A 16,217-nucleotide genomic window follows, 5' to 3' on the forward strand; every position below is an offset into this window, starting at 1 on the left:
CCCTCAGCCTGGTCCTTCCCCAACGGCAAGGGAACCTAAGCGGCTGGACCTGTTGGGCCATAAGGTTTATGCCACAGGAGCGCTGCAACTGCGCATCGCGAATCAACAGGTGATGCTAAGCAGGTATGCTTTTAACACCTGACAGGCCGTCGAAAAGTTCCAAGACAGACTCCTTGTGGAGGACCGTCAGGAGTTTGCGGCGGTTGCCTCGGAGGGTAAAGTCATCGCATGGACCGCTCTCCAGGCAGCTCTGGACACCGTGGACTCAGCAGCCTGCACGATGGCGACTGGTGTCGTTATGCGTCGGGGGGCATGGCTCCATGTCTTGGGAATTCCCCCGGATGTGTAGCATACGATACAGAACTTGCCTTTTGAAGGCAAAGCTCTGTTCTCGGAGCACACTGACTCTAGGCTCCATACCCTAAAGGACACAAGGTCTACCTTGAAGTCCTTGGGCATTCACACGCCGGTTCCGCAGCGGCGACAGCTGCCCTATAGGCAGCAGGGGAGGGCGCAGCCCCAGGTCCCCCGTGGGGATTATTGGAGGCGCTGCTCCCGGGCCTCCGGTGGAGGTTTCGGGGTGGCCGCGCACCCTCAGGACGCTAGGGGTCAACGGCGTCGCCCCAGAACCGATGCCCAGCGGGGAGGTCCTCACGGTCCTTCCCATCAGGGCAAGCCCCAGTTTTGGCGCCCTGTTTGAGAGTCCCATACCAATCTCCCGCCCTGGCCCCCCATTTGGGGCCAGAATATCCCTTTTTGCCCAGGCATGGGCCATAATAACATTAGATGCCTGGGTTCTTAACATAGTGAATGGAGGCTATTTTATCCCGTTCCTAGGTCCGCCGCCCTCAAAACCCCCTTCTCCGTCCCTAGTAAGGGACACCCCTCACGAACACATCCTGTGTCAGGAGGTGTCTGTGCTCCTCGAAACAGGAGCAATAGAGGAGGTTCCTCCGCATCTGCGAGGAAGGGGTTTTTACTCCCGTTATTTTGTTGTCCCCAAGCCGAAGGGAGGGGTCCGCCCCATCTTGGACCTTCGAGATTTAAACAAGGCGGTCATAAAACACAAGTTCAGAATGGTGACCTTGGCATCGGTCATCCCAGTGCTACAATTCGGAGACTGGTACGCGACTCTCGACCTCAAGGACTCGTACTTCCACGTGGCGATCAGACCCAGCCACAGGAGGTTCCTCAGGTTTATGGTGGCCCAATCCCATTTTCAGTTTACGGTGCTCCCTTTTGGTTTATGTACGGCACCGAGGGTGTTAACGAAATGCATGGCGGTGGTTGCTGCATATCTCCGCAAACAAGGCATGCACGTGTTCCCGTACCTCGACGATTGGCTGATCCGAGGTCGCTTGTACGGGCAGGTAGAAGCTCACGTGGCACTCACAAGAGCCCTCTTCCTAAGGTTGGGACTCATGATAAATGTCGAGAAGTCATCCCTGACTCCCTCCCAACAGATAGAATTCGTGGGAGCCCTCCTCAATTCGAGGGTGGCAAGTACGTTCCTGCCTAAGAGCTGGTTCCTCTCCCTAGTGGAGCTGATCTCGGGGTTAACCCGGTCCCCTATCACGACCCCTCGGGTCTGCTCCAGGCTCCTGGGACATATGGCGACATGTACATACACGGTCCGCTATGCCAGATTGAGGATGAGACCCTTGCAGGCGTGGTTGGCGAGGGCCTTCAGCCAGTCCAGGGGTCTTTGGGACTCAATTACGGTGCCCACAGAGATTCTAGACTCCCTCCTATGGTGGACCCAGGAAACTGTGGTATGCAGTGGGGTTCCTTTCAATGCCCCGCCCCCCTCCCTGACGCTGGTCACCGATGCTTCCGACTTGGGCTGGGGAGCACACCTGGGGCGGCACAGGACTCAAGGCCTTTGGTCCCCCTCCAAGCGAGCCCTGCACATAAACGTCCGGGAATTGCGGGCGGTGAGGAGAGCCTGCGAAGCCTTCCTGCCAAGGCTCGCCCACCGCTCCATCCTGGTTCGTATGGACAACACAGCGGCGGTCTTTTACCTCAACAAGCAGGGTAGGGCGCGATCACCTCCCCTCTGCAAAGAGGCTCTGCAACTTTGGCACCTGTGCATCACGCACGGTATCACACCTCAAGCGGAGTATCTCCCGGGGTGCAAAAACCTGCTAGTGGACATGCTGAGCAGATCCTTTGGAGCCCACGAGTGGACCCTCAAGGACTCGGCTCTCCGCCAGGTTTTCCGCAGGTGGGGTTATCCCCGCCTAGACCTGTTCGCCTCGGCAAGCAATGCCAAGGCAGGAACTACTGTTTCCTGCTGGGGCTGGGGAAATATTCCCTGGGGGATGCCTTGACAACCTTGTGGCCAGAGGGCATCCTCTATGCCTTTACCCCGTTTCCCCTAATTTCCAGGGTATTGACCAGGGTACAGACCTTTCGGTCCTCGATAATTCTCATAACCCCCAGGTGGCCCAGACAGTTCTGGTTCCCCATACTAGTGGACATGCTTGTCCAGGACCCAATAGCACTCCCTCTAGTCCGGGATCTGCTAACTCAACCCTGGGGCAAGGGGATCATGGTTCACCCGGATCTCCGATCTCTCCACCTAACGGCATGGTTTATCCATGGTTGAACCAACCTGAAAGGGAATGTTCCCAAGAGGTTCAGATGGTTCTCCTCAGTAGCAGGAAACCCTCTACTAGACGGTCGTATGCTGCCAAGCGGCGGTGCTTCTCGTCTTGGGCGTCCCAGAGAGGAGTACACCCGTCCTTGGCTCCTATTCCAACTATTCTTGACTACCTTTTCCAGCTTCAGTCTAGTGGCCTATCTTCTTCTATCAAAGTCCATGTGGCATCTCTCTCCGCCTTCCATGTTGGTATGGCAGGAGTTTCCCTTTTTTCTAACCCGGTGGTTAAAAGGTTTCTTACTGGCCTGGAAAAACTGTACCCCTCGGTGAGGGCCCCGCTTCCCGCCTGGGACCTTAACGTGGTCCTCCACAGGCTTATGCTACCTCCCTTTGAACTGCTGGCCACGTATTCCCTGCAGCACCTTTCATTGAAGGTTGCTTTCATCGTGGCCATTACGTCGGCTTGAAGGGTGTCGGAACTAAGGGCACTAACTGTAGACCCGCCCTACCTTGTTTTTTCCCATGACAATATAAGGTTAAGGCCTCATCCCGAAGGTGGATTCACCTTTTCACCTGTCCCAGGAGATTTATCTCCCGGTTTTTTTCCCAAAGCCTCACGCCTCCTCTAAGGAGCGGGTGCTTCACTCCCTGGATGCCAAGCGGGCGCTGGCATTCTACATTGATAGGACCAAGCCGTTCCATAAATCACAGCAATTGTTTATTGCATTTGGGGACAGGGTGAAAGGGTCGCCTATTTCCACAAAAAGGCTATCAAGATGGGTGGTGCAATGCATCACGGAATGTTATCAACTGGCTGGTAAAACCCCACCCAGGGTGAAGGCACACTCTACCAGGGTGCAGGTGTCCTCGGTAGCCTTTGGTGCCCAGGTACCAATCACAGAAATTTGCAGGGCAGCCACCTGGTCTTCCCTTCACACGTTTGCAACACACTATGCGCTACCTCAGCAGGCCAGGGAGGATGCAAGGGTGGGCTCTGCAGTCCTCGAATCTGTGATGTAAATATGTAAATATATATCCGATTATCTTTGTTCTTAATTGGTGCCTTGTCAGTGTTGCCTTGTTCAAATAAATCCGTTTATTGTTCACCTTTCTTCATGACTCTGGTGGTATGACTGCTCCGACCCCTCCTCCGTGGGGTTAGCTTGGTAATCACCTACTTCGAATGGACATGAGCAACCACTCAAAGAAGAAAAGAACGGTTACTTACTTGTAACTGTTGTTCTTCGAGATGTGTTGCTCATGTCCATTCGACTCCCACCCTACCTCCCCTTCGTCGGAGTGTCCGGCAAGAAGGAACTGAGGTGGGGCAGCGCCGGCAGGGGTACTTATGCCCCGCCATGGCGGCGCCACTCCAGGGGGCGCCCTGCCGGCGCTACGGGTACCGCTACGGAAAACGCTCCGGAAGGCGCAGTGCGCACACCTACTTCGAATGGACATGAGCAACACATCTCGAAGAACAACAGTTACAGGTAAGTAACCGTTCTTTTACTATAAGATATGTAATTTTCTCTTCCCTTTTATAAGCTTAATTGTTTGTGTTTGACGTCCTAATAGTCTAAGGAGAGGTGACAGATGCACCAGAATTCTGTACTTTTGAAAAGGAGACACCTCCCGTAATAAAATTGTCGTTAGTGCATGTTGCTTAGCAATTTGATTGTGAAAGGGATGTTAAAAAACCTGTCATTTGCTACTATGGCTTCAGGTAAAGCAGTAATTATATAGCATCTGGTACAAGAATCTTCTCTTGTCATCTTTGCCTCCTGATATGGGTTGAAGCAAAGAGGCTTAGCACTCACCAGTTTGCATGATGTCTCATGTTTAGAGGTATATAGGGCAAATTTAAATTGATTTAAGTTACAAGTTTCTGAATTTAAGTTGAATCCATAATTCGGTATTAAAATTCTATCTTTAGCAACCTATTGTGCATAATTATTAGCCAAAATAAGTGTTGCCCCTTGTCAGAGTTGTTCACCTTCCAGCCAAACTGTTATAAAAGTTCTTTTGGGCTGAACACTGCTGTGATTGTTCACTCTACATAGCACCTGATGCTGAAGTGTTTAAAATTGCAAAAAGGAGAGCAGCTTATGAACTTTCTTGGACACTCTGTTTAAAAATCAACATAATCTATATATGCTGTATAAACGTTTGCAGAATCTTAAAGGTGTTGCTTTTTCCTTTGCAGGGCCTAATATTGACACTTTGACTCATAGTTTTCCTAATGGCTAATGTGCTTGAGTCAGTCACACAGATGCTACCTATGAAGGGCTTCTTTTATAATGTCATAAAAACGGAATACTTATTTATCTTGGCAATTTTGTCTGCTACATGAAATGTATTATGATTTTATTGATGACCGTCTTTATGACCTATGAGTATTTGGGCATCAGTTGTTTAATTTCAATTTAAAATACATATTTATAAGAAACAAAAGGGAAAAAGTATGAACCTAAGCTGATCATAATTCAAATATAGCAATTTCTGCCTTTAATTTAAGATAAACAGTGAAAGTATACCCACAATTAGTTTATTTGTCCAAGTTCGTAGGGCTTCATTTAGCTTATCTCTATTAAAAGGGATTTGCATTACTTTTCTTTGAGATTTCCGGTCACGTTTCAATGAGAAATGTAATCTTCTACAACTCACAGAATAACATGTTAGGCATTGAGTGAGTTTATTTAAACTACAAGTTAGTGCTTTTCCTATAAGAGGCTTTTAAAAATACATTTCAGCTCAATGCCTTGGCTGTCAAAACAGAGGCTACTGTCTGGGAATGGATGTCAATTTTTATTTTCATAGGGATTAAATGGGTCTTCCTTTGAGTTATTAGCAAGACCAAATGCAGGTAATGATTTAATGGTGTATAACTGGCATTTCAGGAGTAAATAGACTAAAAATGTACAGTGTTTCATATATGGAAAATGTTTTAATCTGAAAAGGAACATTGGGTAATTTAAGAAAAGAATGGTGGAGGGAAATGATTCTCAAGGAAACAATTATGAAAAGAGAATAGAATAGATACTTTAGCATAACTTTGTAAAATGACAAAATTATTTTTAAATAATTTCCTTTTAAAAATTAGGAAAATTCACCAGAAAAGCAAATGGGGATTGCTTAAGGAGTGAGGTATCACTGTGCATGGGTAAATTGTGGCTGAAACTGGCTCTTGAAATGTCCATGCTGCTACCATGAAATGCATCCTTAGTTTGCTCTCGCAACATTTTAATTTAGGAGCATCTCCATAGTGTAAAACCTATTGGAGATCAGAATCTGGTTTATTCTTTGTAGTCAAATTCCTCCTCCATAACTTTTCTTAGAATGAAGTCACATTGTTTGAAAAATGAGATGAAGTCATTTATTTGGAAATTGAATGCATGCCATCTTAAGGAACTCAGTCGTCTTGTTTACTTTGTTATTAGTATCATCCCTATTTTACAGATGAGGATCTGGGGCCCTGAGTCTTGCCCACGGTTATGCTGGAAGTCTGCGGAGGAGTTGGGAGTCCAATCCCATTGCCTTTGCTAAAAAACATCCTTTCTTCTGCATGCAAAATGCCCATGGTGCTACATAAATAACCAAAAAAGGTTCAGACAGTATTGGGGTTGGTAGGAAAAAAAATCTGTACTCAGGCATTCAAACTAAATGTTTGTTCATTCTTTTGAAACACTCCTCTCTGCTTGGCTTTTAACCCTGTCTTTATCTCTCTCTACATTTTTATAAAGGAAGTAAACACACATAAGCAGCGGTGCATTACAATTGCATTCCACAAAGGTTTTTGATGACTTTGATCAATAGTAAGGAGGACAGTATCCCAAGCCAGAACATGAATAAAAATGTAGTGTTTCTTCCTCCAAAACTGAATTCATTTGTCTTCTACAAATACTTTTCTATGTTGCATTATAAGGTCAGAAAATTATATTTGAATTTTACATCTTTAGCTTTTTTATTATTGGTTTATTAATTTATGCTAGTATGTTAGGTGCTATATAAAATAAGGTATTATCCGTACCTTAATAAGTTTATAAGCTAAGATGCAAAGTAGACAGACTATAAACGAAAGAGGTAAAATTGGCAAAGTAGTTATTGGTAATACAATATCTGTGTGTGTGTACAACATTATGTTCTCTCCAGTCAACTATTCTATTCAAAGATGAAGCTAGTCAAATTCAGACTACAAATAACATTCATTTTTAACTGTGTAGTTAACCATTAGAACAGTTTACCTAGAGATGTGCTGTATATCTAGCACTAGATATATAATATGAATCAACATTGACTTTCTAAACAACATGCTCTAATTCATCAAGATATTATGGGTGAAATACTTGACGCAGGAAATATTGGGAGAAATTCTGCAGCCTCTGTTATGTAGGAAGACAGATTAAATGATCATGATGGTGCATTCTGGCCTTACAACCTATGAATCAATTATCACTCAGTTAATTTTATTTAGATGTCATGGTGGAAGAGAGTATTCATGAACATGTTTGCAGCTGAGCCAAAGCCTTTCAAGATTACTAGAAATTTCTTCATTGATTTCAGTGAGCTTTGGGTCAGGTTCTTAATATGGAGAGGATAGTGGCCATGCAACAAATTGAGAAAGTACTGTATAGAATCATAGAATACTAGGACTGGAAGGGACCTCGAGAGGTCATCAAGTACAGTTCCCTACTCCCATGGCAGGGCCAAATACTGTCTAGACCATCCCTGATAGACATTTATCTAACCTACTCTTAAATATCTCCAGAGATGGGGTTTCCACAACCTCCATGGGCAATATATTCCAGTGTTTAACTACCCTGACAGTTAGGAACTTTTTCCTAAGGTCCAACCTAAACCTCCGTTGCTGCAGTTTAAGCCCATTGCTTCTTGTTCTATCCTCAGAGGCCAAGATGAACAAGTTTTCTCCCTCCTCCTTATGACACCCTTTTAGATACCTGAAAACAGCTATCATGTCCCCTCTCAGTCTTCTCTTTTCTAAACTAAACAAACCCAGTACTTTCAGCCTTCCTTCATAGATCATATTCTCTAGACCCTTAATCATTCTTGCTGCTCTTCTCTGGACCCTCTCCAATTTCTCCACATCTTTCTTGAAATGTGGTGCCCAGAACTGGACACAGTACTCCAACTGAGACCTAACCAGCGCAGAGTAGACTTTTCGTGTCTTGCTCACCACACACGCTTTAATGCATCCCAGAATCATGTTTGCTTTTTTTGCAACAGCATCACACTGCTGACACATATTCAGCTTGTGGTCCACTATAGCCCCTAGATCCCTTTCTGCTGTACTCCTCCTAGACAGTCACTTCCCATTCTGTATGTGTGAAACTGATTGTTCCTTCCTAAGTGGAGCACTTTGCATTTCTCCTTATTAAACTTCTTCCTGTTTACCTCTGACCATTTCTCCAATTTGTCCAGATAATTTTGAATTATGACCCTATCCTCCAGAGCAGTCGTAACCGCTCCCAGCTTGGTGGTATCTGTATGTTGAATGCTGAAGTGGCAGTATGGAAGAAGGCACAGGGAAGGGTGATGGGAGAAACAGACAAACAGCATGTGAAGGAGAGCTTTAGGTTGCATCATCCGAAATGGTAATATTCTCATCAGTGTAAAATACTGATAATGAAATGGCCGTGTGTGTTCTCTCACTTTATGGGGACATTTGGAAACTATGCTTTGTTGTTTCTGTAGTTAATTGCCTCTTGGCTCTGTTTTTAGGAATTCCTACCTGACAAAATGGAGCTTACGGTTCCTTTTGCAAATCCTCTCTGTGTAGCTAACACTGGGGCAGATTTTGCCTTCAGTTACAAAAAATGTAAATCCAGTATAAACCTAAATGAAGTCCAAAAGAATTACTCTGGATTTACACTAAAATAAATGGGAGCAGAATCTGGCGTGTTGTATAATATGTTGGATTGTTGTTTGTGTGCCAGATGACACAATATGAGGGAGTGTGTAAATGTCAGAGAAGGGCCATTCATTTGTATAATCATATAATTAACTATTCTGCTAGGAAAGTGGCTAAAATAGTAGTCTGAAGAAGACAAGGAGTCTGTGTGTGCTAATAAGAGGGTTGCATATTATTTTAGGAAAGTGACTCCCAAACTGTGGTTTGTGGGTGGCACTTGCTGGTGGTCTGTGGAGAGCTAGTAGATCAGGCAGTTTTGGCTCTCACACTTGTTTCTACTTGCTGAGGTGTATTATCAATAGCTAAGAATACATGCAGTACTTTTCTAATAATATTTTTGTGTGTGAAAGCAATTGCCATGGTGGTCATGATGCCACCACTAATTAGTGTGGTGGGGAATGGGAGTGTGGTCTGCACTATGGCAAATGTCAAGGGAATAATCCAGTGGAAATTTCAGTGTATGTTACAGAATAATTTTAAATGGCAGTTGGAACAGAGACTAATTTTGCTCTCATTAACAACAAGGAGTCCTGTTGTCATTGTCCCTGTAAGCATCAAAGAGGGAGTTTATGTAAAAGGATATGAAGTCAGAATATATTGGTAACCTTATAATTGATTTGGAAGTATGCCAATTGTTTTTAATGCATGCTTATTTTGAAAAATACTTTATAACATTTCTTTGGTGTGCCTGGATGATACTGACACCTAATGGGTTTGGTGTTGAAATAACTCAAATCTAGGTTTGTGTTTCTATGGCATTTTTGTAGATGCCTGAAAATTAAAGTGTCTTCAGCAAAGGCTGTATTTGAGATGTTAGATAGCAAATGCAGTATTAGAAACACGTGGCCAGATTCAAAGGCTAAATATAAGGTGATGCAAGGTTGGTAGGTGTTGTAAAAGTTTTAGGTAGATGATTTAAGTATTTGAGGAGTAGGAGACAGGGAAGTAGCATCATCAACAAACCAGCAAAGGTAATGCACACTGCAGTGCTCCTCCCACTGATGTAACTCTTCTGCTACACTGACATAATAAAATCACTCTGACGAATGGCATAGAACCTTTTGTGACATACTTAGTGACATGGCATCATTGCAGACACTGCACTTGATTGTCGCCCTAATTGGCCTCTTGGAGGTATCCCACAATTCCCATCTTGACCACTCTGTTTAACAGTTTGAGCTCCACTGCCCTGAAGGTACATAAGTATGTGCTCCTCCCCTGTTTAAAGGCCCTGGAATTTTTGAAATTCCTCTTCTGTTTGCTTGCCATGTACAGGTCAGGTAGGATCTTCCCAGCTGACCATGCCGACTTTCTGAGGCCGATGTTCTCCTGTGTTGAGCACACTGGACCTGTTGGGTCTGCTGAATATATGGGGAGAGGAGGCTGTGCAGTCACAGCATTGCCCCATCTGGAGGAGCTTCGATACCGACAGGCTGATTGCTTGTGGCATGCTGGAGAAAGTGCACACACAACTATGTTGTGCTAAGATCAAGGAAATGAGGCAGGTGTACCAGAAGGCAAGGGAGGCCGACCATTGCTCTGTGCAGCACTGAAGACATGTTGCTTCTATAAGGTGCAGGATGACATCGTCTGCAGCAATTCCACCTCTAAGAGCCCTGTGAATGCTTCAAGGGAGACTGAAGGCAGCAGCCAAAGGACTCAACCCTGATGGCAAAGTGGTGGATGAAATGAAGCTCGAGGATGATGTGGAGCAAATGGCATGGTCATCTGGTGATGTAGCAAGTCAGGAACGGTTTTCCACTCTGGAGTGCTCTAGCTAGTCCCACCACTCTGGCACGCAGGGTGCAGGATGGGGAGCTCTAGTGCTAAGTGTCAATATTAACAACAGCATGTGTATTTTCACAGTGGGTCCATGGGGGAGGGGGAAGTTTGTTAATGTACATAGGAATGTCCCTGGAATCCTACGTGGTGACCTGCAGGAAATGTTCCTGTAGGTATTCTACAATCCTCTGCTGAAGGCTCATTGGTAGAGTAGCCTTGTTTCTCCCCTCACTGAGGCAACTTTGCCATGCCACCTGGCAATGATTTCTGCAGGGGCCGGAGCATCACACAGAGAAGCTGCATACAGAGCTGGTCTGAAGCCAGACACGTGCAGGAGATGTACCTTTACATCTTGGGCTAACCTTAGATTTTGGGTTTGATTTCCCTAGCCTGTGGAAAAAGGCACCAATATTCAGGATAGTCTCCCTAGGCACTTGTAGTAGTAACCTCCTTCACAAACCACCCTTTGTCCCTTCTTTCCCTTTCCCCACTCATATTTGGGGACATAAGAAGAAATATTTGCTTTTCTTTATTTTAATCCTGCTGTCTTCGTTTCATTTGGTGACCCCTAGTTCTTATGGGAGCAAGTAAATAACTTTTTCTTATTTACTTTTTCCACACTAGTCATGATTTTATAGATCTCTGTTATATCTTCCCCCTTTTAGTCTCCTCTTTCGTAAGCTGAAAAGTCTGAGGCACAGTAAGAAAGAAGTGTGTAAAACTTTTTGTGATTCATGGCTGTGACCACAGTCACAACACTGTCTCTGTTCATTGCTTCTTTGGCTTCTACGTATGTGCTCTTAAGGTTCCCCCTCTTTCACACTGGGGGAGCCCTACTGTCAGATAAGGCAGCAAACCAGAATGAGTAAGGAGAATATATTTCTTGAAGTGCTGTAGTCAAAAGATGCAGCGCATAGTGAAACAAGAATGTGGAGGGAGACAATTAATGAAAGGCTAAGTCTGGATAGCCTGGAAAGGAATTTGGGGGCAGCAGCAAATAAGTTCCTAGAAGGCCAGACAGAGAGAGAGTCTCATTATCCTACAATCTGAGCCCATCCCTGCACAACTCCCCCTACAACCATGATAGAACTCTGGTCCGTACCTTCCCCAAACTCCCCCACTACAGTTCTCAGATGTTCCTGCACCTGATAATACCTTCACCTGTGCTCTTCACACCTAGGGACTGTTTTCTCATAGTAAATGTAGTTACAACCCGCTGTGAAAACCTAAACCATCAGATTGTTTCAATGTTAGCACTAACCATTTTAATAATGACAAAACACATTTTTGGTCAAAGAGAGGACATGACAATGAGAATCACAGTGGCTATAAAATGAACTCCCAGGCACCAAGCATTAGAGTTCATTCAGGGTGACAAGTAATCGTTACTTGGTCTAATGCATCACACAAAGCCACATTACTGGGAATCATTGTCAAAATGATCCTTCAAAGTCTCCCTGATTTGAATAGCTTCCCACTGTGCCCCTTGAATTGTCCTTGTCTCTGGCTGTTCAAAATCAGCAGCCAGATGATCAGCATCTGCAGTCCACTCCAGATATTATGTAGAGTACAGCATCCCGCAATGACCATGAGGATATTTTCCTCCTTGAGGTTTAATTAGCCAAAAAGACACCACCAGCAACCATTTAATTGCCCAAAGGCACATTCAATGGCGTATTGCCAAGGGGCAATGGTTCTTCCCTTAAGGGATTCGGAGGCAATAAGCACACAAATTGGGTGAAGGCTTAAAGATTTTACTAAGCAAATATTAGGGTAAAATACAATGCTTAATATTAGAGTAAAATACAATGAAGCAAATCTTAGAATAAAATACAATACTTATTTAACCTAAGCAAACCTCAAAATAAAATGCAATACTTATTAAGAAAGTACAATACTTACTAAGCCTAAATAGATCTCAGAATAAAATGCAATACCTACGTCCCTTCTGTTGCCAGGAACCCCCCGAAGAAGGACAGCGGATGGACCCCAGTGACCAGTGTGTAGCACCTTCTGCGGCATTGGTTTACTCCAAGGTTCCAATGTTAGGAATATCCCCGGCACTTATATACTGTTGGATCTACAGTAATCAACCCTGTTGTTTTGAGAACCTAACAAGATTGTTGATACATTGCATATTTTCCCACATCCAATAATTAGCTTGTTGATACTTTCCATATTTTCCCAGACCAAATAATTAGCATTGTAAGGAGGGAAACATTCAGCAAAGATAGCTATGTGATTTTCCTAAGCCCTCCTGCACTTCCATACAAGGTGCATGGCCTTGGGACCTGTCCCAGAACTTGCTGAAAGTCAACAGTGCATTCCTACACTGTACCATCTTGAGCAAACAGCTCACTCTTTGAGAATAACAAAAGAATAAGCAGCAGCAAAAAGCACAAATGGCTGCCTAGAGCATCCAGGCCTTTAAGAAAAGGAATGATTGTGGTATACCACCTAATTTCCGACCTCACAATTGTCTTCCGCATTTCCACTACAAATGGTCATTCTTTGCTGAGCCTGTGTTGAAGTGCTCCTTTCTGCTCTCTGGGTTCCTGTGCCCCTTGAATCCTAGGAGCAAGGGGTAGGCAGGGTTTCTATTGGTCTCTGTAGTCATTTGCACATCCCCCATTGGAATCTTGAAGTTTTGGAGAGAAAGTCCCAGCATGCAGCTTTCTGCACAGTCTGGTGTTGTGAAATACATGTATGTCATGCCCCTTCCCTGACCACCCTGCATTGAGATCAGAGAAGTGGTCTGGCTGATCCTCCAGCACCTGTAACATCATGGAGAATTAGCACTTTTGTTTGTTGTACTCTATAGCAAGATGGTTGGAGGACAAAATTGTGATGGATGCCATCTATCACCCCACTACCATTAGGGACCAGTTTGAGGTTGGACCCAGTGGCAATGAGGAGTTGCCAGCTTCCACACAGTGATCACCACTTACTTTTCCAAGTGCAGTCAGCTCTTATGCTGATGGTCTTGTGCTGCAGAACTGAGGTGAGCTCAGTGCACAGTTCCAAGAAGGTGAATTTGTTCATCAGAAAATTCTGCAGCTACTGGTTGTCATCCCATACCTGCATTGCAATACAATTCAGTGCTTGTTCCCCCACCATTCAGTACTTGTTTCCCTACCCCAAAATTGGCAGTCCCCTGTGACAAGCTGCTTCAAGAATGAACACCAGCAACAATCTTCAGTTATTTGTTTCTGTGGCACACAATAAGACAGGCATTACCCATTCATAGGCTTGCTCTACAGCCCCTGAAATACTGCAGGACCAGCCATGTTGTGTACCTAGCACTCGTCACCAGACTGGTCAGCAGCTCAGGCAGAGATGGTGGGCACACAGTTCACAAAGGCAGTTGAAAAATGGCACAAAACAAACTTGAAGCCCATAGAATTATGGGATATAAAAAACTGCATCACGGGATGATGAGCACGTACCTATGATGCACTACAACAGAGTGTGGCAAGTTGCACAGTGGGGTAGCTACCCACAATGTAGCCCTCTTAATGCAAGAGCACAAACCATAGATGCTGTCCACTGCTCTAGGGAGCGTTATGGGGACATACACAGCCAATGTTACTAAAGTGACTTGTGATCATCAATATAGTAGAGTCACTACTCAACTATCCAGTAAGCCTTTGTTTATCACTACATCCCTAGCGTAGATGTGGCCTACCTTAAACCACATTGCCTGAACACACAATTTATTCCTTTTTACAACTTCTTCTGCCTAATAGGTATGCAAATTACAGTAGTTGAGACCCAGATAGACTCTTACACCAATTTATTAATCAGCAACTTATTTTGTCCCTCAATTTAGCCTGCAATATTTGTCCCCCAAGTTTGTTAGGGCAATTTTTTTTTCTTTTTTTGATGTTGGTCATCCTGAAAGCTGTTTATTCTTTGAAGTGTGGGTAGCATTGTGTATAAGGAAATGCAGTCAGGACCCAATTCTCAAATAATGGCATATTTTGGCTATATTAACGAAAGAACTAAATCATGAACATATTATCCAGGCATTTTTAGGCAGGCTTCATTTGTAAGCATGGCTTTTAAATATAGGTTGAGCTTCCTGTTTATGTAGCTAGCTACTGCAAATGATGATTCATTTTGAGCCCCTCACACGGGATACATCATCAGTGAGCTATCCCACATCAATCCCTGTGCAAAGGAACTGGTTGTTTTCTCAGGAGAGGGCAGGAACTGCTTTAAGACAGACTAGTCATACTGCCCATCTTGATGCTGCAATTTCTCTTGCACAAAAAGCTTAGACCTTTTAAGCCTTTTGAGGGACTGTTTAAATCCTAAATGTACATCATGAATCATTAGTATTGCTATACATTTTGGCATTTTTTCATTGCTTGGCAATATTTATATTTCACATTATGGTTTTATTATTGAATGCTTATTTTAGGGAAACAAATGTACATTTCATTTTATGAACCCACTAGAATGTATTAAATTGAAATGTGTGAATAACAAATAGCCTTAGAGATGCTACAGTGTTCTATTTACTGTGATTTTTTTCTTTTTGAGCATGTAGTAAATTATTAATAAAGGCCCTGATCAAAATACATCCTGAACTGTAATCACATGAGTTTATGTAAGAATGATTCCTGACACCTAATCAAACTCAATGGCAAAACTCTCATTGACACCCACAGGACACCTTAGATGCCTTAAAGCTAGGCATGTGCTTAAGAACCTTGCTCAATCATTGGTAAAATGAATGAAATGGAATTTTGTATTCTGTAAATGTGTATCTAAATTTTCTTGTTTATTTCTTTGCGTCCCACCCAAACCTTTTGTAATTGTAATGTGAAAGCTTGATCTTGCAATGTGTATTTTATCTGCTTTTTAAGTTTAAAGGCTACTGACGTGATTCAGGTACAGGCAGCCCTTGGACTTACAGGATTCACCAAACACACAACACTTCTAGATTGATACTCTTATGCAACTTACGAATATAGGTATCAGGCTTTCCACACTGCTCCTGTAGCTCCCATTGGTTATGATTTCTGGCCAATGGGAACTGAAGCACTGGCAGCACATGGAGCCTCCCTGTGCACTCATGTACCTACCTAGGGACTGGAGGGACCTGACAGCCACTTCCAAGAGCTATGCAGGACCAGTTCAGGTAGGGAACTTGCTTTAGCACTAGGCCCCCGCTGCAGTGTTAAATACCAAATGCCTGACAACTCAGCCAGGAGGCAATGGGAAGGAGAGGGAGGAGTTGATCATTAGGGTCTCTGGACCCTCTGAAATTCTCTTGTGGACCTCAGTTTGAAAGGTGCTGGTCTATGTCATGGTTTTCTACAGTGTCTTATCACTGTAGTATCTTAGGGCTTATTTCTTAGAGTGTCCACTGGTACATTTCAAATGCATTATTCAATAGTTCACTATTACTTTTTGTTAAAAGAAACTTGTAATACCCATCCCAAACTACAAATGAGCTTACTATGTTTATATTTTTAAAGAACTGTTTGAAAAACAATTGGTGATTCCCTAAAATAGTCAGAGATTCTTGTGTAGAAACTAAGAGGCATGTTAAAATTTGTTGATATGCACCTATTGCAGAGTTTAAAGGCTTCACTGACTGCATTCCATGGAGCTTTGGAACTAAGTTTTAGGATTGTTTATGGATCATTTTCAGCCTTTCACCCCATGACATAGGTATGTTCTCCAGCTGATACCATCACCTCTAATTAGATGCAGATGGCTGTTTGCGCATACAAAAAAAAGTTTGAACCCTAAGGAATCCTATGAAAAGGTAATTTTTATGTCTTTAATGTTCCCACTTAGAAAATATGCTACAGTTCATTGAGTTGAGCAGCGAAGTCATATTTTTGTATATTTTGTTTGTGCCTTTACTATAATGCATATATCTATAAGGGATTA

General features: G+C 43.7%; 1 protein-coding gene across 5 annotated transcripts in view; it reads left to right on the top strand.

The window, feature by feature from the left end:
* LDAH (lipid droplet associated hydrolase) overlaps positions 1–16,217 on the top strand; it is a 213,828-nt gene that overhangs the window by 55,715 nt on the left and 141,896 nt on the right. The window contains exon 1 of one of the 5 annotated variants that reach the window (XM_075923428.2): positions 8,757–9,723. The exons of the other annotated variants lie outside the window; for them this stretch is intronic. The gene's annotated coding sequence lies outside the window, so the exon portion shown is untranslated. Of the gene's footprint in view, positions 1–8,756; positions 9,724–16,217 lie in introns of those variants that run through there. 5 annotated transcript variants of the gene reach the window in all.

Source organism: Pelodiscus sinensis, chromosome 3 (genome assembly GCF_052426305.1).
Source record: "Pelodiscus sinensis isolate ZL-2025 chromosome 3, ASM5242630v1, whole genome shotgun sequence".
Taxonomy (NCBI): Eukaryota; Metazoa; Chordata; order Testudines; family Trionychidae; genus Pelodiscus; species Pelodiscus sinensis.